Source organism: Leptinotarsa decemlineata, unplaced genomic scaffold (genome assembly GCF_025532065.1).
Source record: "Leptinotarsa decemlineata unplaced genomic scaffold, Ldec_3_MD MMD2_tig00026330_RagTag_RagTag, whole genome shotgun sequence".
In the NCBI taxonomy this organism is placed as follows: Eukaryota; Metazoa; Arthropoda; class Insecta; order Coleoptera; family Chrysomelidae; genus Leptinotarsa; species Leptinotarsa decemlineata.
Window position 1 is genome coordinate 10,445,397 of NW_027412690.1, and position 24,622 is coordinate 10,470,018.

Consider the following 24,622-nt stretch of genomic DNA (forward strand, 5'->3'; position numbering starts at 1 on the left):
GAAACATCTTGAAAAGTGCAAAAGTGCAACTGTTGAATGTCAACTGTATTACTGTTCATGCCCTGCATAAAATCAGCATACCCCTGCCAGATGAGGTATCACCTGTGGAGGATGGTGTCCTCTTGAATGACGTTTCATCTTGAGGTGTGTGTATTTTTCCAGAAGGATGTATGACTCTAAGCTCATCAAGAATCAACTAACGAAACCATCGAGATTGCAGAGTTTACAGAGTTTACAGATGGACATCGACTTTACCACTCCAACTGTTATTTTTGTGATATTGAATCAAGATGAAGAGCTTTCCCGAACCCTGATCTAGTTGGGAAACCTAGGATGCTATGTGGTACATCCAGGAAGCAACGAATCATCTCGATAGCATAATATCTTGTGGATCCATTTTGCACCAAATCCCTCAGCAGCGGAGGCAGAATTTGCAACAGAAGATGAAACACTTACGCTGAAACGGTGATTCGCCCCAACCAAAACGAAAAGGCCCTGAATGACTGAATTCTAAGTAATATATCCTCAATGAAGACGTTGCTACGATCGTTAATGTGGAAATATTGCACCTTGAATATACCATAACCTCATTATCGACCAATCAATTGAAATAAATCTATTCAGTATGTCATAAAGCTACCGCTATACTCAGAAGATGGTATACAGGTCCAAAGCTCCTGATCCGGCCTGGATTGAGAGGATCAGGGAAGTGTCTCAGGATGCAGTTAGTACCCTACAGTCATAAAAGGGCTGCAGCCAAAGCCACACATTTGCGTGCTTACCTTTCTGACAAAGGAAGTGGCAGACTTTTTGTTGACCAGATCCTCACTTGATAGAGAAAATAGTCAACCTTGAAGTGAATTATTCCTTCCAAGGAAATTTATGCCATGATAATCGGCTAATATTTATTTATTTGATTGATAATATTGGGTTTGAATATACCCAAAATGCTCCTTTCAACTCATACTCTTATGTTATGACTCAACTCAACAGTTATGATTCATACATAATTTTTTGCTGACTGCAGAATAAAAAAATGGCAACAATTAACACCAGTCAATTTTCATTGAATATTTTGATAATCATAAATTGAATTCCACAACTCCATCATGCCATAATATAATAAATCGAATGACTTCGTCATTATGATGACGTCAATCATTAGAAATGTAATGATAAAATGTATTTCCTGGGCATTCCCCATTCTATAAGTTGCCACAACAAAAATATCCCCACAAAATATGCCAAACAATTACGACAGAAGTTTTGGCAATTATCCGAACTCATCAGGAGATCTAGCGCGATGAATCCAAACTTTTATGAAAATGACAAATGTGATACTATTACGACTGCAATTAAGACAAATGAACGAATTTGTCATACAAATGTGAATGTTAACAGAAAGCGTGAGATATCACTGACACATTATTCCCTCCAAAATCGTCTACAGATGTAGGAGGAGTTCTGTTTATGTAACATCCGGGCATTGTAAATTCCAAGAGGAATTGTATTTCATAAGAATTGGAGAAATTGTTATAAATCTGAACCGAACTTTTTGTAAGATTTCGAAGAGGTACGTAATGAAATTGTTAATTTGAAGTGTGTCGTTTTTTCATCAGTTTGATCCAAGAAATATGCAAAATAGTTTGATAAGGAGGCGTTTTTGCCTAGACTAATATTGTTGAAGATCCAGCGTGATTATAATCATGTTGATAGAAAAATTATATTTCATGCAATACAGTTTTATTAGAAGTTTATGGACCGGCGTTGTGAAGTATTTTGTTCTATTTTGGTTCGGATAGGAATACAAGCACCGTCATGATAACGATATTTTCTATAAAAGTTGCATGAAATTTTTGTCGGGCCCCACGTTGGGCGCCAATTCATCACATAGCAAAAAAAGTTATGCACCACTTTCATTATTCTCTGGTGAATCAGAGTGTGGAAATAGAAAATAATTCAATTCAAGGAAAAGTCTAACGGTGTCAAATAGCCCGATGTCGACAGTTGTCGTTAGATGTCGCTCACTTCTACGTGAGATGACCGTGCCTCCAGATGGCTCATGTGAAATATTCAATATTCAAGAAAGAAGTTGGTTTTCATCGACCTGTGGTGCTCACCGTTGACAGTGATGGCCTGGTGAAAGTCATTCTTGAAGAAATATGAACCGTAGACACCGCAAGCGCAAAATCCACACCAAATAGTGACTTTTTGGGGATGCATCGGACGCTCTTGGATATCATGGTAATTGGTATCGTTTCAAGTTCGACAATTCTGTTTGTTCACGTACCCATTCATACAGAAATGGGCCTCATCACTGAAGATTATTTTTCGATAAGAATTAGGGGCAGTTTTCCAGCTACTACAGAACCCTTCCAACGAACACATGCCGGTATCCATGGTCGTTTACTTTCAGTTTGTGGGTCAGTTGAATTTTGTACGGGTGCAGGCCCAAGTCACGACGCGAAACTCGCCAAGTTGTGGTCTGTGAAAGGCCGAATTCTTGTGAGCGATGCGAAATCGACTGCTTTGGATTATCCTGCACACTCTCACAGACAGCAGTGATGGGTGTTTATGTTTGGTTTTAGTGGGTGCAATTCTTTTATCCTGTGTTGGTCGGATTAGCGGGTCTTCTCCCATTACTTGGGCATTACCATTCTTGTGTATGGAGAGTTATCCCTAGTGGAGTTGCCGCGAGTAGTTCGCGTAGAGTTGCAGGTTGTTCGTTGGATGGTTTAGGTTCTGGTGGGCCATCCGGGATAAGTAGAACTATTTATTGCTGGTCTTTCTTGGCGATGGGCTCTCCTTTACCTGATCGCGGAAACTCATCAAGGATGTCCTGGAACCGCTCCGGGATATCCTCCAGGACTCCTAGGTGCCTGTTTGAGGGTAATGAGAGCTTTCTCCTGATGAATTTCACCAGTCCGGACTTCTATTTTCTAATATTTTGAAAGATTTGAAATCCCTGAAACAGCTAAAAGAGGAGAATTAAAAATGAATAGCTGGAAATAACAGTTATATTAAGCAAAAATAACCTGAAATGAAAGAATAGTGAAATAAAATACAAAACATGGAGAATACCCACAACTGAAAGTGGGGAAAGTTAGTGAGGAAACAATGCCCAAATATAGAACGAAAATAGGACAACTATGAAGCCGCCAACGTCATCAACATGAGTTCCCACCCGCCCACGGGAATAGAGGAATCCTTGTTGAGGAAAGGCCTATATTTCGTCTTTGCACCAACATCTGTGCCCACTTTGGAGATGATTACTGCAGTGGAATCCACCAGATCCCGCATTGACCAGACCGAGACAGAAGAATTCAGATGGGAAATCAGAGAACAGATGGATCGAGAACCAGTTACTACATCTAACATCAGCAATGAAGACCATAGAGCTCTGAACGGCCTACGTAGAGACAGACAATCATGATCCTACCTGCAAATAAAGGAAACGCTACTGTGGTGATGGATACCGTTCTACGAACAGAAGATCAAAGAGGTTCTTCAGAAAGGACGATACACAAAGATCGTACGGGACCCCACTGCATCAGTTGAAAGGAAGTTGTACCAGATTTTGAAAAAACACCAATTCTATTTTTCGGACAAGGAAAGATCATCGCTCACACCGCACCACAGTAAGCCCGCTCACTTGTATGGATTACCCAAAATAGACAAGAAGGACGTTCCGCTCAGATCGATCATCAGCTCCAGAGATTCGGCTACTCAAAACTTGTCTAGATTTTTACTTCCCATAATACATCCATTACAAGGAAAAACATCTTCTTTGTGAAGAATTCAAGGCATTTTGTGAACTACTAGGGTCAATTCAAGTCACACAGGAAGATCATCTAATTAGTTTCGACGTGAAAAGCCTTTACACCAACGTTACGGTCGAAGAAGCATTCCAAATTATACAGAGAAAACTATCCGAAAACGGGAACCTGAAAGAGAGAACGAATCTACCTATATAAGTAATTATAGAATCACTGGGATGCTGTGTACGAAACTGTTATTTCCAATTTGAATGTTTCCATTGACTTTTCTTCAGATGGATTAGATATGAGCAGTTATGCAGCAGACAATGTGGCTCCTTGTCGTTATAATCTATATGCACTTTCGAATCACAGTGGGACTACTTACAGCGGACATTACACAGCATATTGCAGACACCCATATAGTGGCACGTGGCATAAATACAACGATTCACACGTGTTACCGATTTCGTCAAAATCACTTGTGAGCGATGAGACATATGTCTTTTTTTATGAACAGGAGGAAACGAAGCAGCACCTTTGATGTGATTTTTTTTTCTTCTTTCTTTTTTTTATAATCTTAGTTCTTTGAATTGATTTGTATTTCATTATTAAAAGAATTTCAGTATTTCCAACTGAAGGTTGAATTCTTTACAAAAGATGAGGGACTGCCAATGGGATCGCCACTTTCACCAGTCACAGCCAATATATATATGGAGTGGTTTGAAACTCTGGCCGTTGAAGAAGCCCACAAGAAACCTCGAGTCTGGTTGAGATATGTTGACGACACCTTCATAATATGGAACCATGGTAATACTGAACTAGACGCCTTCCTGAAACACATCAGCAGCATTAGACCTTTCATCACTTTCACAATTTAAAAGAAAATCCACAACAAATTGCCATTCTTAGACGTTTAGGTGAAGAGGACCGACACTAAGTGGGAAACATCTGTATACCGAAAACCCACTCATACGGGACAGTACCTGAACCACGAATCCAACCACCATCAATCGACTAAAAGAGGAATCATCAAGACTCTATTAGACCGTGCTTTCGAACTCTGTAATACGAAGGAAGGTCTCGAGAAGGAACTAGACATCATCAAAAATGATCTTCAACGGAATGGCTACTCCAAAGCGGCAGAAGCCGTCATAATCAGTGCTTGCACTTCCCTACATCAGAGGATTATCGGAAAGGATAATAAGAATTGGTTCCAAGTACAACATCAAAACCTGCTTCAGATCCGATAACACTATCCGTAGCAGCCTCACGAAAACCAGGCTACCAAACGCGGACTGCGATTCCAAGAATAGCATTTACCGGAGCATAAGAAACACACACAGCGAGGAGAAACCAGCAAATCAGGAATAGCAGACCATGTTTGGACCAACATGGATCCACATAACATCGAGTGGTCCCAAACTGAGATCACTTCTTTGAAAGCTTTGTTATGTTCATGGATTTTACAGGTATATGAAACGCAGGTACCGGATATCAGGTATATCAGATATATCAGGTATATCAAATCATTTATGCTAGAATAATATAGGTATAAATTACTCGGATTTAAATATAATCAGTTAGTTTTGAAAATGGTATAATAGCCGAAACCGGTCAACAATAAAGAAATATAGTGGAAAATAGACAAAAGTGTGTTTTTGTAGTGTATCCTCACCAATCTGAGATCATACAGAGAGGAACATTGGTTTAGGAGAAAATTCAAGGAAGCCGCTTACATGTTGTCTAACAACGTATTCAGCCAAGCTAGAGTAGAGATACGCAATATATGGAAACCCATCATCAAGCGAAAAATGGCCAACTCCCGCCAAAACGGTCATCTCCCACGGAACCAGTGAAGCGGAAAATGGAGAGCGAGGATAAGTGAAAGGACTCGAACAACCTATAAATAGTCATCTCTCGGAGGAATCAGTCCAGTCATCACCCGAAGACGGTTGTAGATACTAACAATCGAAACGTCGTGAACTAACGTGGCTTGGAATCTCTTAACTTTTTTTTTTTTCGTTTCATTTTATTTCTTTATAATTTTTATACTTTATTTTAATTTTTTGTTCAATCGTTCTATTGTTACTTTATTTTTATTTATTCAATTGTTCTATTTTCACTTGTATTTTATTTCACTATTCTTTCATTTCAGGTTATTTTTGCTTAAAATTGTTATTTTTTGCTATTCATTTTCAATTCTCTTTTTTAGCTGTTTCAGGGATTTCAAATCGTTTTATATAGTAGACAATGGAAGTCCGAACTAGTGAAATTCATCATGAAACATTGTCAATCACCTTCAAACAAACTTTCTCCTGATCCTTCTTGCGGTGGTATTGCTGCATCTGATTGTTCTGGTGATATATTTGCCTTGAAGTTCCTGAAATCTCAAAATAATAGGGGTATTTTTACGTTGGAGGGGAATCGGTAAGGAAGGTTGTGTATGTTTCGTACTATTCTCCTCTCTGTGGCAAGTAAGCGGTATGTTAGTCTCGGGGGAATTTCTCAGTAGATCATGGCTTTATAGTCAATGATCAGTCTTATGTAGGTACGTCTTGTTGGTGTGTAATAGGGTTTTGCTATCGCGTCTCCCGTTGCCCATTTTGATAACACCAATTCATAATTTTTACGTGTTGTTGAATGCTATATTCACCAATTGTCAGTGTGAAAACCCTATATTCAACATGCGATTTCTGCCTCGTTATAATATGGACGCACCATATATTCGTCTCTGACAATTTACCACAGGAAGAGGCCATCAACGCATATCAATAAATAGCTCCTCTTTCATATAAAACAAAATAAATGTTAGTATAATTTGGTGTGGAAACAGCATACTTTGCATCCAATTTAACATTTTCGAATTTGGATCGCCTCCAGATTCCTTAATTTAAAAATACCTATCGGTTTGTTGGTTTCATTGCAGTCATATTTTTGAGTTGCCGCATCATCTAATTGTAATTCTGCTGCTAGAGTTTGAAATGGCACATTCCCATTTGTTGATATTTGTGTAACCTTTCATTTACGTTCCCACTCACCCTATTTATAACCAAACAATAAATGACACTTCTTTCCCGAAAATACAGGGTGTCAATTTGAAAACGTCCTTCCAGTAAACAATGTGGGGAATCGAAAAAACAGTTCAATTTTTTTGTCAATTTTATTGTCAACCCCCTAGGAGGTTTTAAATGGGAAGGGGGGTCGATGGCAAATCATTTTGAATGGCGTTCATTCAGCTTCGAATGGTACCCTAATTCATTATTTTTTTATGAGCATTTTCCGAAAAATAGCGTTCTAAACCAGGTGTCTCCAAACTACGGCCCGCGGGCCAAATCCGGCCCGCCAGTGTCATCAGTCCGGCCCGCGACAGCCAATGATTACCTGATTGTTGTTACTATTGCTATGATAAGTTGAAGAAGAAAACACAGAATGATAATTACTCGGTTTTATTTACTTGCAAGGTAAAACTTAACGACAGAAATGATGACAGAAAACTTAACTTAAGTATCTAAGTTTGAGCATATTAATAACTAACAAATAATTGAAATGAATCACAGTGAAACAAAAATACTAATGAGATTTATGTAATTGTGATTTTCCACTGACAATACTTTGTAGTTGTGGATCAATTTTACTTGTACCAATTATCAAAAGATATTTAAGATGCTCACCGGTTAATTGAGATCTGTAAACATTCTTTGTGTACTTCATCTTGGAGAAAGTTTTCTCACGCAAGCAAGTAGTACCAAAAACAGAAAACAACCCATGAGCAAATTTATGGAAAATTATCAATTTGTTCCAGTGGAAGACTCTTATAAAATTCCAACAAAGATGAATTTTGATATTTGTTCGAAAGCATATCACTGCACCGTAAATCAATAATTTCCATTTGGACTTCCGGAGCCAGGGTTTCAATGTCAGTGTTTCAAAAGGATTTTGAAAAAGCTTAATTTTATTCGCAATGACATCAAAATCTGAAAATCGAGTATCAAAATTCATCTTCAAAGCACTCAAAGTTTCGATTGCAAAATTGACGGGAAATTCAGTCTCTGTAGTGTGGCTGAATATTTCACATGTTTCAAAATGTGTGAAACATTTTTTACGTAATTGCGATTGAAATAGTATTATTTTCTGCCTGAAGGATTTGATATTGGTGTATAAATCAGGGAAAAGCTGATTCTCTCCTTGCAATCTCAAATTCAGTTCGTTCATATGATTTGTCAAATCGACTTAGAAGGCTAACTTCCACATCCATTCACTATTTTCTAAATCGGCAGAAGGGCGCTGCTTCTCATTTAAAAAAATTTCGATCTCTGCTCGAAGTTCGAAAAAGCGCTTAAGGACTTTTCCGCAACTGAGCCAGCGTACGGTAGTATGATATGGTAAATCATTTTTTCCAAACTGTTGAATAAACTCGCGGAATTGTCGGTGATTCAGCCCAGTGGATCTGATGAAGTTATTAACTGATATGACTGTTTTAGAACTTCAGATATATCCAAAAATTTTCCGCACAAGGACTGTTGATGAATGATACAATGTAGGACTAATGGTTTTGGACCACCATCATTTTATACAGCCTTTGACACAAGTGCAACCACTCCTTTATTTTTACCATACATATTTTTGCCTCCATCAATTGTTATAGATTTCAAATTTCTCCATCGAAGGTTCTTTTTAGTAATGGTATTTTCAACTCCCTTAAAAATATCTGCCCCAGTTGTCATGCCGTGAAAACTGTCAATATTAAGAAGTTCTTCATACACTTCATAGTTTTTATCTACTCCGCGAATAAAAATCTGAGCAGTATCTGACACATCCGTTGATTCATCCAATGCTAGAGAACACCACTCATGATGTCCATTTTTGTCAGACAGTTGAGATGATATATTTTCTGCGATGTCTTGCACCCTCAGAGCCAGGGTGTTTGCTGACAAACTGACACTTTTAAATAAATTTACCTTTTCGGGGCATATTTCTTCGGCTACTGCAATCAAGCATTCTTTTATCATTTCTCCATCGGTGAATGGTTTGCCACGTTTTCCGATTTCAAGAGCCACACGAAAGCTGGCGCGACTTGCAGACTCTTGTTCAGTATTCGCTTTGGTAAACAAAGATTGCAAAAGTCCTGTATACTTGGAGTAACTTTGAAGATGTTTCGATTCATAGTGTCGTTTAACGTTATAGTCTTTGAGAACAGCTATGGTTTCATTACAAATTATTAGCGCCTTATTACTGGACTCAATCACAAAATACTGAAAGTTCCATTTTTCTTGGAACGATCTGCATTCACTGTCGATTTTTCGCTTCTTTTCCATACTAACAAATCACACATAATTACAATAAGTCAAATCAAAATACTTTTATTGACGGTTGTTACTTTATTAAACAATAGACAGTTTCGCTTTCTTCGCCTTTCCTACGCAGACTAACTCGCAGTTGCGCCGCTAGCCTTTTTATATGCAATTATTACTGCTATCTCGAGGTGATCGGAATACACTAGCTAGAACCAGAACTTCCTCGAACCAACGCGGTAATTCCAAATATTTAATTACGCCTAATGCCACCTATAGCGGGTTGCTGAAAAAGATAGTACAAAGTACCACTGCTCGCCACTAGATGTCGTTAAGTGTCACAATACACAATAATAATTGAAATGCAAAAAAAGCGTAAGTTTGCTTAGGTCACGCACTTAGCGACTATCCTAGTCTAGAAATATAGTTAAGGGCAGAAATTGGCCCTTGGAACAAACTGAAAAAATTATTATGGCCCGAAGGCTTCAAAGTTTGGAGACCCCTGTTCTAAACCAACAGAAGTGATTATTAGTACACCTACACGTAGATGTTTGACCAGAACTGGTAAGAATATTAGGTAGATATGTTCCAACCCTTCATAAGGGACAACATCAGCCATTAGCTCCAATTATATCACATCAAAAAGTAGTTTCATAGTAAAACGTAGATGGAAGTGAAGTTGTGTTCAGTAAATTTTGAATTTTTGATTCTCATCGAAGAAAGAGTACAGATAGTCGTCCTTCTTCAACATGCTTTCATTAGCTTCACCTGTATGTATGTATGTATGTATGTTTGTTTTGTTGCTTGTAACTCCCAAGCTCGGGATCTGTATTTGACAGAATTATTGATATTATTGCTTGATCTATTCGCGGACAGATGACGCTGTTCGTAACTTCCTCGATATATCGACATTATTGCTTGATCTATTCGCGGACAGATGGCGCTGGAAGTAACCTCCTTGTGGTTATTTGGTGTAAATAGGTGTGAGCCATAATAAACCCTTGCGGGTTGTGGTAGAGGGTCGAATAGACCCACTCATTTCGGACCTAACCTACCACACAACACCCACAAAAAGTTATTCTTGTTAATGCCATCATTGGTCCATTATTTCTAGAATAAAACTTGTTTGGCAATCTGTACTTCGAAATGCTTGAAGGGACTATCGATCCTCTTATAACTCACGACTTAGAAACTCAAATGGATACAGGAGGTAATGAACTTTTGCAGGAGAATCTGTTACATTTCCAGCAGGACGGTGCTCCACCCAATTATTTCCCTCCTTTTTCGGCAGTGCAACATTGCAACAACAAAATTTTCGAGACAAAATTGATCCTGTTACCCAACCAACCTTTGTTCAGAAAAATTATTGGATCACTAAACTAGTTAACAAATAATAATTATTGAAGTCCGAAAAAATTAAAATATTCCAAATACTGGATTGAATTGAATGTTTTTTTCTTATAGTAATATCGAAATTTTGAATGATAACATTTATCGTCAGGTTGTCCCAAACAGTACAAAATCAAAATAAATTTCAATATATATTTGGAATATTTACATGAATCAATTCGAACGAATTATCAGGTAAATCACACCAAAAAATACTTAAAAACAAAACAAATTATAACTTCTTACGTGCGTACGTCAGTACCTACATGCATATTCTTTTTTTGTTAACAATCGATTTATTCGAAAACTACCACCTGTTTCATCTTCACATTCAGACGGTTTTTTTGTGATACTCGTGAAGGTTCTCGAGTAAATCAATTTTCAACAAAAAAATACTTCCAGTTTACCTTGTATCAATTGGCACTATTCACCTTTACATTTTGAAAACTTTGTGTTCTCCTCTCATCCAACTGTTGATAATATTTCAAAAAAATTTCATATCCAAGTAAAACGTAAAAATTCTAATGAAAATAGATATTTCAGAAACTAGGCAACACCGCATAATGAAATCGCTCTATCCCACCAGTGGTTGTCCTATCTCAAAAACTGTCGATAACGTTACACTAATTCCATCGAACAGCATTCTGTTGGAGTTATGTCACCTTTATTATTTTTTTAATAACCTTAACGTGACGATTGTTATTCGATCCACGTGTCACATGTCAAATGACACTGTTCAATGCGACGAGACACATTTGGCATTGAAATATCGTCGTGCTGTTATTATCAGTTACATAAACAGAGTAAACAGTAAACAAATTAAGAGAATCGCTACTTGTTAATAGAATTATCATTTCATTCAGTCACGATGTGATTGAACAGGTTTAAATAAGCGAATGTTGTTGTCCAGTTGAGAGACCTGTAGTTTTGTATCTGAAACTAGGTCCAATTTCGTATGAATTGAGAAATATGACACCGTTCATGTATTATCTAAAACCCGATTCCTTCATAAACTTTTTGACCTTTCTATAATCAAGAATATGAAGTCATTATGTTTTTTGATGATTTACGGTTTTACTATTTCTGGACGTTCCGATAGTAACTTGGTGAGAAGAACAGGTCTTCGTAACATTGTACAGCACAGTCATAAAAGTCATTTTTTTTTCAAAAATGTCGATAACTATACTGTAAAATGGATCTTGCAAAAAAAAATTGATTTGAAATTTGGTGATTACGACAAATGCGAAAGTTCAAATACGTTGTCAGTGAATTTTAATTTTTCCCAAAAAAATCAAATTTATTCATCAATTTTCATTTTGTTCCCTTCAAAGTAGTCCCCCTCAGATACGATACACTTGTGCAGCATTTTTTCAAATCCCCGAAACAGTACTGATGTGCACTTTTCGGTATGTCCTTGAGCTCTATCAGCGATTCAGTTTTTATCTTCCCAATCGTAACAAAACGCCATCCATTCATGGTTCTCTTCGATCTGGGAAACAGGAAAAAGTCGCAAGGGGGCAAATCTGGCGAATACGGTGGCTGAGGCATGATAACGGTGTTGTTTTCTAACAAAAAATTACGAACAAGCAATAACGAGTGAGCAGCTGCATAATCGTGATCCAAAAGCCATGAATTTTCTCTTCACAATACTCAGAGAACAATCACCGTATGCCACTGACAAAATTTCGAGTGTGTTTGCGCAGTTCATTCCATTTTTCACACAAAATTTGATGATATATATATATATATATATATATATATATATATATATATATATATATATATATATATATATATATATATGTATATATATATATTCTACAATTTGAGGTTCCTGAACTTCAAGTACCTGAATTTCAAGTAAGTGTTGAAAAACAGGAAGTTTCAATTCTCTTTTCCTTATCATTAAGAAAGTGACATGTGAAACAATTTTTTCTCATTATTTCCGGAAGAGAATTTGTTGCAATACCAAATCTACATTTATATCATATCAAAATAAGAAATATTTTAATTTTTTTCTGTAGTTATTTGTCATAAATCCATCTGTTTAACTGTTTTACGGTTAAAAAGTAATTTATTTCTGATTCAATAATTCATAATAATTATAATGATCCTTAAAAAGTTCAAGTTACTGATCCAACAAGTAATGTAACGAGACACATTTCGTTTGATTGTTATAGGCACCTCAACTTTCTATCTGGGTCGATATAATGTTTCTTGTTTCTCAATCAAGACAATTGAAATACTTTCTCGGTTTGTGAATGTCTCTTTCAGTAGAAGGAAATTAAACTAGCTCGGATTTAATTGACTGGAAAATATACAATGTATCTCTCAAATATGTAACGGAGGTTACAACTTTCATGCAAGATATGTTGCCACGCACAGTGATAATTATGAAATAATGTGTTCAATGAGAAACGAATAGGCTGAAAAATTCGTAGGTTAACACACAGATGGCGATGCTGGTATGTATGTCTCTAAGAGACACATGTACACATTTCACAGCTGTCAGACTGTTAGTTTGTGAGATAAAATATTTCGAGTGACACCACTTTTGTTAGTTTGCAGAAAATTGATATATAAAATCGTGTATTGACGAAGCATTGTATATGGCGCCAATAGAATCGACAGAGCAGCCCCATTTATCCTTGAAAATCAAGGATAAATGGGGCTCCCCAAGGCGGTCAGCTGCAAAGCAAAGTTTCAACATCGCCCGCTAACAAGATTTGTCCGCTGACTTCCGCTGCAGCTTTCTCCGCATGACATCTAATTCGAAAACATACCCCAAGCACGAAGCACTTGTCATCCAACACCATACAGCGCTGTTTCGACCTCCATAGGTCGCATCAGTGGAGCCAGGCTGAACCAAAAATGCATTGCTGGACTCAATTGTTCTTAAAGAACGAGCCTGTGTTAATAATGGGATGACATCTCTTCTCACGAAGAGGACATCAGCCTGAAATTAGAGGCAGTTTGGAAATTGCTAGCGTAGTTAGTTGACACTAACCATCCTTGAATATCAAGGATATACGAGGCTCCCCAAGGCGGTCAAATGCAAAGCAAAGTTTCGACACCGACCGCCAACTTGTCCACTGACTTCCGCTGCAGCTTTCTCCGCAAGACAACTAGTTTTAAAACAGAGCCCAAGCACAACGCACTTATGATCCAATACCAGACAGCGCTGTTTCGACCTCCATAGGTCGCATCAGTGGAGCCAGGCTGAACCAAAAATGCATTGCTGGACTCCATTGTTCTTGAAGAACGTGCCTGTGTAAACAAAGGAATTACATCCCTCCTCACGAAGACGGCATCCGCCCTGGAATTAGAGGCAGTTTGGAAATTGCTAGAGTATTTAGTTGACGCTTGTCAAGGTGGTCCCACAAGTACCCGGCCTGACCTAGAGGGTGCGGTAGTTGTTTGAAAAATATCACTGTAGTAGAAAGTGCACAATCTATAAAGCGTATGTTGCAAGTTTGAAGACTCTGCGTTGTTTATCATTTATTTGGCAGTCATCAATAGAAAACCTGAGCTGGATTCTACTCTGGGTGAGTCTGCTCCTTGGTTCACAACAGTCGGGTAGCAGAGTTTATGATTAAAGAAAACATTGATGCCGTGAAGAGATCAACATGTGACATACTGTGGGATAGAAGCATTCTTGGCATATAACAGACTGTCATTGATACGATTCTGCAGGAAAATTTAGGAGGAAAATACATCACGAAGAGATTCTGCACTTTTTATGCGTGTGCCAGGTTTTATTGTAGTCTATTGTTTTATCTGAGCTTCATAACCATGATTTTTTCATATGTTAGATATGTTTAAATTTTACTAAATAGTGCAGAGGTGTTCTTGATGCATTTCGCACCAAATTTTGAAAATATCGGTTTTCTATCCCTACTAATATTATAAATGCGAATGTAAGTTTGTTTGTTACGGTTTCACGCGAAAACTACTTAACCGATCATTATGAAATTTTGTACACATGGTCTTGGAGGTATTAGAAGTAACATTGAAAAATATATATATTTTTTAGGTTAGGTTTGGTTGGATTAGGTTAGGTTACGTTGGATCAGGTAATTATTTTTAAAACTGATAATTTTTGAAATGTAGTTCTCATATTGATTCATTTCTATCGTACTAACACTTATTTAATGGCATAAATGCTAGCGAAGCTCTGGAAATTGAAGAAATTTATTACATTTTTTACAAGATTGATGAAGACAATGAAATGCTACCAGAGAAAGTGAAACATTTAGATAGAAATCAAAGAAAAAAACTATATAATCATACGTGTTATGCACTGTTTGGAACCTTTGGTGTAGAAATGAATATTACTGGAGTTTAATCCTGATACCAAACTGTTATTTTCAATACTGCGACACGTGTTTCAATCACCAAGGGATCATCTTCCAAAGAAAAATTAAACTTCAATATTCCTTTTGAAATTGATAAAATAATATAAAAAGTCTAGTTCAGATTTCGCAGCAACACTGTCTAAACTTTAATCCTAGTGAATCATCTTTGATAATTTTTGAAAAAGCCAAAGATCGTGGCAGGGCCATAGATAATATCGATTTACATATTGATGGACATTCTGTGGAATTGACTGACAAAATAAAATGCTTAGGACTCTATATAGACTGCAACATCAGATTCGTTCATCAAGTCAAAGCTCTCATTCAAAGACAAAGACACTATCTTAGTAGGTCTCTCAAAATTATCATTCACAAACTGATGAAAACACAACAACCCACTTATTTGGTGAATAAACTCCTTCCCAGATATCAGATACACTCAAGCAACCTTAGATTTAACAATAATTTTGACAGTTCGAATCATAACAGCACTATGAACGATCTTTCACGTACCATGCTGTAACAATATATAATTAATTCAGTGAATCTTTGAAAAATTCATTACTACCGCTATTCTGTTCAAAAATCTGTTTAAAATCTGTTTTTCCGTTAATCAGCTGTCGCCCCCATACGAACGACAACTCTCAGAAGTTGAGAAACTTGTTAGAGCTAAGGACTAACGAGGTCTTACCTTTCAACGTGTGATTCCTATTCAAAAGTAAACTCAAAACTGAATTGCTCAGCCAACAGTGATCCAAACATAACATTTATATTTCATTTTACAGTTGTCCTGTTCCTTTTTTTTTCAAATATGATTGAGTGGAAGAATAGCGCTTTGCTGAACTCCGCCACGTGAAATAAAGACCATTTATTTTTATTATTATTATTATTATTATATGTTAGCATTTTTGAGGTTTGAAGGTTGTCGATTCATGAAATTTCTTCCTGACACTCGAGTGGCTATCTTCTTTAGAGATTCATACATCTTGGGTTCATCTCCAAACATAGTGGTACCTTTATCACTGTTCATTATTCTTATTCCACATTTTTCGATATCCAAACTTTCAAAGACTTCTGAAAACTAGTTGTCGTGTACCGGCCTCAACAATTTGAAGCCCACCTAATGGCCTATGATACCAAATATATGAAACGTGTTCCTCATAGCGAGGCTATTAAATGCCGCTCAGTTTGACCAACATAATTTTGACGCAATCTTCCCAGCTTATTTCGTAAATATCAGACTTTTCCTCTTCCGTAGTCTCACCATCGGGTTGCTCATTTGCCGAAGACACATGTTAAAGTTCGAGTCGATGAATATTTCAAATAATTCATCACTTTCGTTGCCTGCGTATAATCTTCGGTCACTGGAATGAGACGTAAACATCTACGCATTCCTTCCAAATTGAAGGTGGAGTTAATACCCTCTCGGTCCAAGTATGACAGTAGGTAACAAAGAGAACAATAGACGTAATTTGAATATTTACGAAAATCCAATTATTCAATACACTCCATTACAATACAGCATATGGTAAGTGGGACCTACTTGTGTGGCCGATCTGGTTGCTTGTAGACAATTACATTATTGAATTTTAGGTTATTGATTTCTATTGTTGCTATTGGCTTCATTGACCTGCGACTGCTTCATTAGATTATTCAAATGAAGGGATATTAGGAGATTGAAGATATGAGACGCTGTGGAACAGGCAATTAGTCACTTTTTATTGTACAATAAATAGACCACGGTTTGCGTGACCATAATTTTGACAATGAAGCCGCGTTCACACGATTCCAGTTGGGAAGAGAATTGACAGAGGACAGACAGCTTACTGATATAGAATTATTGGCTACATGTAAACACCTTTGGCCAATTGGCGTACCAACTACCAGCAGAGCTGTGTCGTCCGCGAATTATATTTGAACAGAGTAACAACTAATAACTATGAAATATAAGTACTGGCTATTACAAATCAATTGCACCTATTTATATATAAATTATTGCCGACTTCGCAGATATCAGCAAAATAATTGATGTCGTCTTCGGGTCATCGAACAATATCCTGCTGATGTAAGGGGTTATCGAACTGTAACTTCTCCATCCCCTGGGGAAGTCTTGTAAGGGACGAACAAGACTGAAGATGATGCTTCGTGTTCGGGAACTGGTGGATCATCATTGGATGGTTCTTTTTTCGTTTGCCTTTTCAATCTGTGAATTACGTATAGAATGAAGGTGGTGATTGAAATGTAAATGGGAGTCATCCAGAAATGGCTATTATCAGATTGTCTGGTTTCTTCTGGGATGAGTTGTAACCTCTCTTCTTCTAGGGTCAGATGTTGTAGTTTATCCAGGGGAACCTTATCTAATTTCAATGGTTTGAATTTCAGCGAGGAATTGATGTGAGCTGTCTTGATATTTGGTAAAGTGAGGGGTTCGTCTAATATGACACTTTTGGAGTTTATGAAGGCTTCGTTGTTGGTTTTGGATTCACAACCTGGTGGAAGTTTCATCAGATGCACTTCTTCCAGAACCATAACTTTCGTACTGGAACAATGTGTAGATATCTTCGTGGCCTGTGGAAATATTCCTATGTAATGGGCTTCTGACATTTCCAGAATCAGTGTTGCATTCATCAAAACTGGAACGTGTTCACATCTTGCTTCTTCATCTGTTATTTCCAACATCTGGGTAACACAGTCAGGGGATCTGCCAGTATCTTGGAGAAAATTTTCTTCGCAAAGGTAATCCAGGCCAATTCGTTCACAAGGTGAATTTAGGTTTTGGTAGAGGTAGGGACTGACTGTTAGGTAAGGAGTTGGTGGAATGATTATTGTCGAATTTTGTGTAGGAATGGGATATAAGTGGAAGTAGGTGAATAATATTAAGGGAACATGAAGAATGAATACGATTTTATGATCTGTGTGGTAGGCGTCTATTTTGATGACGTCGTAGTATTTATGGATGTCGTCCTCCTGGTTATAGAGTAACTGGTTTTCTGAGTGGTAGGTGAGCAGTGTCCTTACGATCCAACTCAAATCTTCGCTTTTATTGACTGTATTGATCCTTGCCAGGGATACTGCCATTTCCAAGTCATTCAGTGTTTGTAAAATAACTTGAAGTATCAGGTTGATTTGATCCACTACGTTTCTGGTTTCCAGATAGTGATTGAAGTCAAAATCGAATCTATTGAGATCGGTTTCAATTCTCTTGACTTCTATTGAGATGGTATCTTGATTATGTGTTAATAGAGAGATGGTTTCATTGTAGCTCTCCATTATTCTTTTTTCAAACTGATGTGTTGGTTCACATGACTTATTATGTTCCTTTGGTTGTTTTTTAGGGAAGCAAGAGCATTCTCATATTTCCTTGCATCTTCTTGGTCCAAGTTTTCAGAAATTGCTTTGATCACACTTCCTAAGCCATCTATGAGTCCTCTTTTGGGTCTACTGAGAGAATAAAGGGTCTGTAGCTTTTCCTTGGCAGTTTTCAGCTGGTACTTCAGTCCTTGATCGAAATTTTCCAAGTTGAAGAAATAAGGGTCACTTAGTCCGTTACGAATTGCTGTGGAGACGGCATCATATTGAGATTCTATAGCGAATATCTCTTTGTGAATGGGTTGAAGATCGTAGTAGTGGATGAAGTCGTGGGTACTAGTCTTGATCTTTGCTTGCCCCATCTTGAGGGGAAGCAGTCCTGGATTTGTATTGAGGTTCTGGATTTCGATCTCCTGTCACCTCGTCAAATGAAGGCTGTAAAGGGACGAAGAATTTAGTTATCTTATTAGGCAAATGTCTTATATTTTTCTTATGGACGTTTGCATTTTCTGTCTCGACAGTTACTGTTTGGTCTTTTTGGATGAACTAAGGTAGGGGGACGTAAAATAGTATTTGCAATTAATGAAGTTGAGTTCATTTGTGCTTACAGGATGACGATGATGACTCGTTGCATATTCTGTCACCAAAAACTTATTTCTATGTAGATATTCCTTGACGGACGATAGTGAAGAGGTATTCTTGTCTACGGCCGGAATTCTTCCTGGAGTACTTGCTTCTCGGTGGAACTTGGTTCAGGAGAATAGTGGATAAACGTTTGAGAACGACGAGGATCTTCTAAGGACTCTTTCACTATCCTACTGACTGAGCCAATTATGTTTCTAGTTCACACAAAAGGGTTTTTAAAAACTTTTTATTTGAACAGAGTAACAACTAATAACTATGAAATATAAGTACTGGCTATTACAAATCAATTGCACATATTTATATATAAATTATTGCCGACTTCGCAGATATCAGCAAAATAATTGATGTCGTCTTCGGGTCATCGAACAATATCCTGCTGATGTAAGGGGTTATCGAACTGTAACTCGCGTAGAGCGCCAAGTTGTTGGGGCTGTTCTGGGCACGTCTGCTGTGTATACCAAGAAGAGTTGTGGCGATAGGACTGCACCTTTCGGGACCCGTACTTCCAGTAATCGCATCGTTGAGAGTTCTTGTCCTAATCTGCAGCGGCATCGCCTGTCAGCTAGAAAAGACTCGAAAAATCTTACCATTGATTTCGTGTAGCCAAAGATGATCATTTTGGCCAGAAGTTCATCATGACAGACTCTGTCAAACGCCTTGGAGACGTCTAAGAAAATCGTTTCGGTTGACTACTCCAGGAGTAGTCAGAGGACAATGGACTGAGCGCAGTGACGCCCCCACCACTTCATCAAGGCAGTTGTCTCGACAATTGGCCCCGTGTGAACGTGGTAGGGCAGCAGATATCTCGTTTTAGACCAGTTTTCTTTTGTCAGTTGAGACGTTTACGTATGTGAGTTTGATTGTTCATTTTGAAGTTTACTGTTGTGAAAAACTATGGCTCCTAAATGGGGGAACGATTCAAATTTTGAATTCGTGGATTTATACAAGGAGCACAGGTGCCTCTAGGACCTTATTTGACTGTTCTTCAAGACCTTCACAAGCCTCAGCGATAAATTCCCGACAAAGATTATCACACATAATTTTCAATTCATTGGAACAAAAAATATAGATAAAGATAACAACTTCAATCATAGAAAATACAAAAATAGAAATTGTAAAACAAGTACCTTGGGGTTGTAATGGATAAAAATTTAACATATAAGGAACACTTTATATCAATCCAGAAAAAAAATTCTAAAAAACTCTTTTTCTTCCAACAATAGCTGCTCAATTATCTTTGAAAGCAAGATTGACAGTTTTTAAAAGTATCATTAAACCATATTTTGATGTTTGTTCTACAAAACTATTTCTATTAGACAATAGCAGTAAAGCTTCTCTTCCAAAACTTCAAAATCGTGGGATAAAATTAATCCTTAAATGTAATAGATATACCCGTCAAACTCATATGTAAGGCTTCACATTCGCAATCGGTAACCAAAAGGTTGACTTTCTTGGCAATGATCTTCATTTTTAAAATTGTCAAAGGTTTGGTGCCAACTTATTTCGAACAGTTCATCAAGTTTATTCATGAGGTCCACAAATACTGTACTAGAAGTGCAAACAATTTTCATGTGGATAGAGCTTATACCAGAAAAGTTATGAACTCACTATTCGTACGAGGTTCAGTTGAATATAATTCCCTCGTTTCAAATATCATCTTCAAACCTAGTTCTTCGAGAATTTTTTCAAATTCATTCGTGTGTTGGTGGTACGGAACTGGGTTTTGTCGTTTCGGAAAGTAGAAATTTCATTCTCTCTCAACCTAAACTCTTTTTTCCTTTCAATACCCTGCGAGAAACCATTACTGACTGATATTTCCTATATTGTCACTTTTTCTTTTGTAAACCTCTCATGTGTAAGAGGAAACTTAGGAAGACGATGCACTAGAAAATTCAACCCAGCACGTTTTTGATGTCCACAGTGATGTGAACTGTTGGGAATATACCTGCGAGTGCTTGTTTCCTTTCGACATACATCGTATTCTAGCTTTCCACATTGACTCCTCAGTACCAATTTTTGTTTATAATTTTTTTATTTCCCATTTCACGATAAAAAGTAATGGAACTAAAATTGTAGACAATTTAGTGTTCTACTGATGATACGCTATAAAATTTTCTGTAGGGTTCCTAGTTAACGCATTCTTTAGAATTCTTTAGCATCTTTAGCATCTTTAGCATTCTTTAGCATTCTTTAGCATTCAAGCTACGAAATCTTAGCTATATTCTCAGTCTAGATCAACTAAAAATTATATACTATGCTGAAGTGGAGTCGAGATTTCGCTATGGTGTACGTTTCTGGGGTTGGTCAACCAACGCAGGTAAAGTTTTTTTGGCTCAAAAAAACATCATCAGAAGTATCACTGGTATAAGTTACATGGAGTCCTGTGAACCTTTTTTCAAGAAATTACAAATACTGACTTTACCCTGCTTGTACATAATGGAAATTTGTGTCTACGTTTTTCAAAATAGAAGTCAATTGCCTTTAATAGGCTCTACTCATACAATTAACACTAGGCCAAAAAAAATATATCAAGTTCCTCTAGCTCGAGGGCGGATTGCTCTTAAAGGTCCTAATGTTGCAGGTCCTCGTTTGTTCAATATTTTACCAACTGAAATAAAAGAAAGCAAAACATTAGAGATGTTCAAAACAAAGATTAAAAATTTTTCAGTTCTGAATGCGTATTACAGTGTTGATGATTATTTAACGTAAGTGTATGTGTGGTGTGTGCATGCGTTTTCGTGTGTGCTTCTAGTTTTAGTGTAGTAGTTTATAATTTTAGCTTTACTGACTATTCCTAATACAATTACTTATGAAATTGTCGAACAGGAAAATAAAGGATTTGATTTGATTTGATTTGAACGAGATACAGTGCGAACACCTTTTGCACCACTTTTTCCAAGATGGCGACCGTGGGACAAGGGTTGCGACCTCACAAATTCGAAAGTAAGGTCACACTAACCTACGGAAGCGCAGAAGGGCCACATATTTTTATTATTTGTTTCTTGGAAATTACGACTTTCAATCTCGAAATTTCGACTTTTATCTCGAAATTTCGACTTTAAACTCGAAATTTCGACTTTAAACTCGAAATTTCGACTTTAAACTCGAAATTTCGACTTTAATCTCGAAATTTCGACTTTAAACTCGAAATTTCGACTTTAATCTCGAAATTTCGACTTTAAACTCGAAATTTCGACTTTAATCTCGAAATTTCGACTTAAAACTCGTAATTCCGAAATTACGACTTCAAACTCGAAATGTCGACTTTTTTTTCTGTATTGCGATGGTGAACCACCCAATAAATTTCACTAGTTCGGACTTCCATTGTCTACTATATAAAATGATTTGAAATCCCTGAAACAAGTAAAAAAGAATAATTAAAAAAGAATAGTTGAAAATAACAATTATATTAAGCAACAATAAACCTGAAATGAAATGATAGTGAAATAACCTACAAGTAAAAATATAATAATTGAATAAATAAAAATTAAAGGAATGAAAAAAGGAAATAATAAAAAATAAAAAAGTGTAGAGATTCCAAGTCACGTTAGTTCACGACGTTTCGATTGTTGGTATCTACAATCGTCTTTGGGTGATGACTGGACTGATTCCTCCGAGAGATGACTATTTTATAGGTCGTTTTGGCGGGAGTTGGTCATTTCAACGACCTATAAAATAGTCATCTCTTGGAGGAATCAGTCCAGTGATCACCCGAAGACGATTGTAGATACCAACAATCGAAACGTCGTGAACTAACGTGACTTGGAATCTCTACAATTTTTATTTTTTATTATTTCCTTTTTTCATTCCTTTAATTTTTATTTATTCAATAATTATATTTTTACTTGTAGGTTATTTCACTATCATTTCATTTCAGGTTTATTGTTGCTTAATATAATTGTTATTTTCAACTATTCTTTTTTAATTATTCTTTTTTACTTGTTTCAGGGATTTCAAATCATTTTATATAGTAGACAATGGAAGTCCGAACTAGTGAAATTTAATGGGTGGTTCACCATCGCAATACAGAAAAAAAAGTCGACATTTCGAGTTTGAAGTCGTAATTTCGAAATTACGAGTTTAAAGTCGAAATTTCGAGATTAAAGTCGAAATTTCGAGATTAAAGTCGAAATTTCGAGATTAAAGTCGAAATTTCGAGTTTAAAGTCGAAATTTTGAGATTAAAGTCGAAATTTCGAGTTTAAAATCGAAATTTCGAGATTAAAGTCGAAATTTCGAGTTTAAAGTCGAAATTTCGAGTTTAAAGTCGAAATTTCGAGATTAAAGTCGTAATTTCCAAGAAACAAATAATAAAAATATGTGGCCCTTCTGCGCTTCCGTACTAACCCCCCTACATAACAAAAAAATAAAATCGCGTCCCCTGAAAGACGCAACCCTAAATGTAACTTTTCAATGGACAACAAGTCCTCGTGTCGGATATAAAAATCGAGTTATCAAGACATCAAATCGAAACGCTGTCATCTCTAATTAAAGGCCGAATTACAGGCTTCGGTAACAGAACATATTCAACGTCGATAGTCGCTAATCGACGATAATCCGGCCCGAAACAAGTGATATCCACGGCACGAGATGACCTCAAGCCGTGGGTGCACCACGACACACTGGAGGCGGATGTTAATGCAATATCCGGCGGGTAAATATTAGCGAGGCGTGATTTCACTCGGCGTTTCGGGAAAACATCTTCTACTCTTCGACCGCTACGATATAGGCGAGGAATTTTCTGGTATTTCCATTAGATTAGATTAGACATGGCTTATATATTATTGGAGCTTTCTATATCCTCTGTTGGCTGATGTGGATATGTCCATCTTGGTTACATCATCTCCTTACATAAATCAATCGTTTCGGTTACGATACATATTTTAAAAAAATATCGAAACACGTCAAATTTAAATTATAATTTGACATCTTTTTTTGGGAAAGAAAGTTTTTGGTTTTCTACTACTCCATCTTGATACAAAAATAGGATGAGGGACTCTTGCAAAGAAAGGAAGGAAGTGATCAATTTGGAAATAAGTAACTATTCATGGATGTGTAGATCATGCAAAGAAGTAACTTTCAGACACAAACTGAAAGAATGTTCTTCTGAAACTTTCATATAAATATTGAATTACACGAAAGAAAAAAATCTTTCGAAACAAATACTTCTATACAGTGCTAGTCAAAAGTCCCCTCCCCCCTCGTATCTTTGGAACGGGTATACTTATAATAATGAAATTTGGAGGGTGGAAATAAACGGATGTAGGCTTCTTAACTGGTCATAACAGGTGACGCAATAGTCATAAATGACGTCACAAGGCCACTGTGACCAAAATTTTAAATGGGACCCTATGGCAAGTGACAGCTCGTTTGAAAGGTATTGAAAATACCTATTCAGTCATACCAATTTTGTTTGGGTTTCGGCTGATTTTGATTGATAAATTGAAGAAATACGAAAATTATTGTTTCGCATTTAATTAATAAAGATTTTAAAGTACGCTTCTGGTTCATTGTCAAAAAGGTTGACGTGTTTGAATTATCTACTTGTCAAAAGTGTTTATACCTTGAAAATTTACCTAAGCTATTGTTTAACGAGACGTTTAAGTGTTTACATAGGCAAAATGGTACGTACTGTAGCCGACAAAGTAGCAGCTATCTTAATAATTGGTGAATGTAGAAACAATTTCCATGCAGCGGAACGACTGTTTAATGAGAGGTATCCCGATCGCTCCATATCGAGGGTTTATTTGAGGGAGCTTCTTCGGAAGTTTGAAGCATCAGGTAGTGTTCAAGATGCCAAACGATCTGGTCGACCAACAATTAGTGATGACAAAAAAATTGACATACTTGGAGAAATGGTAGTGAACCCTACTTCT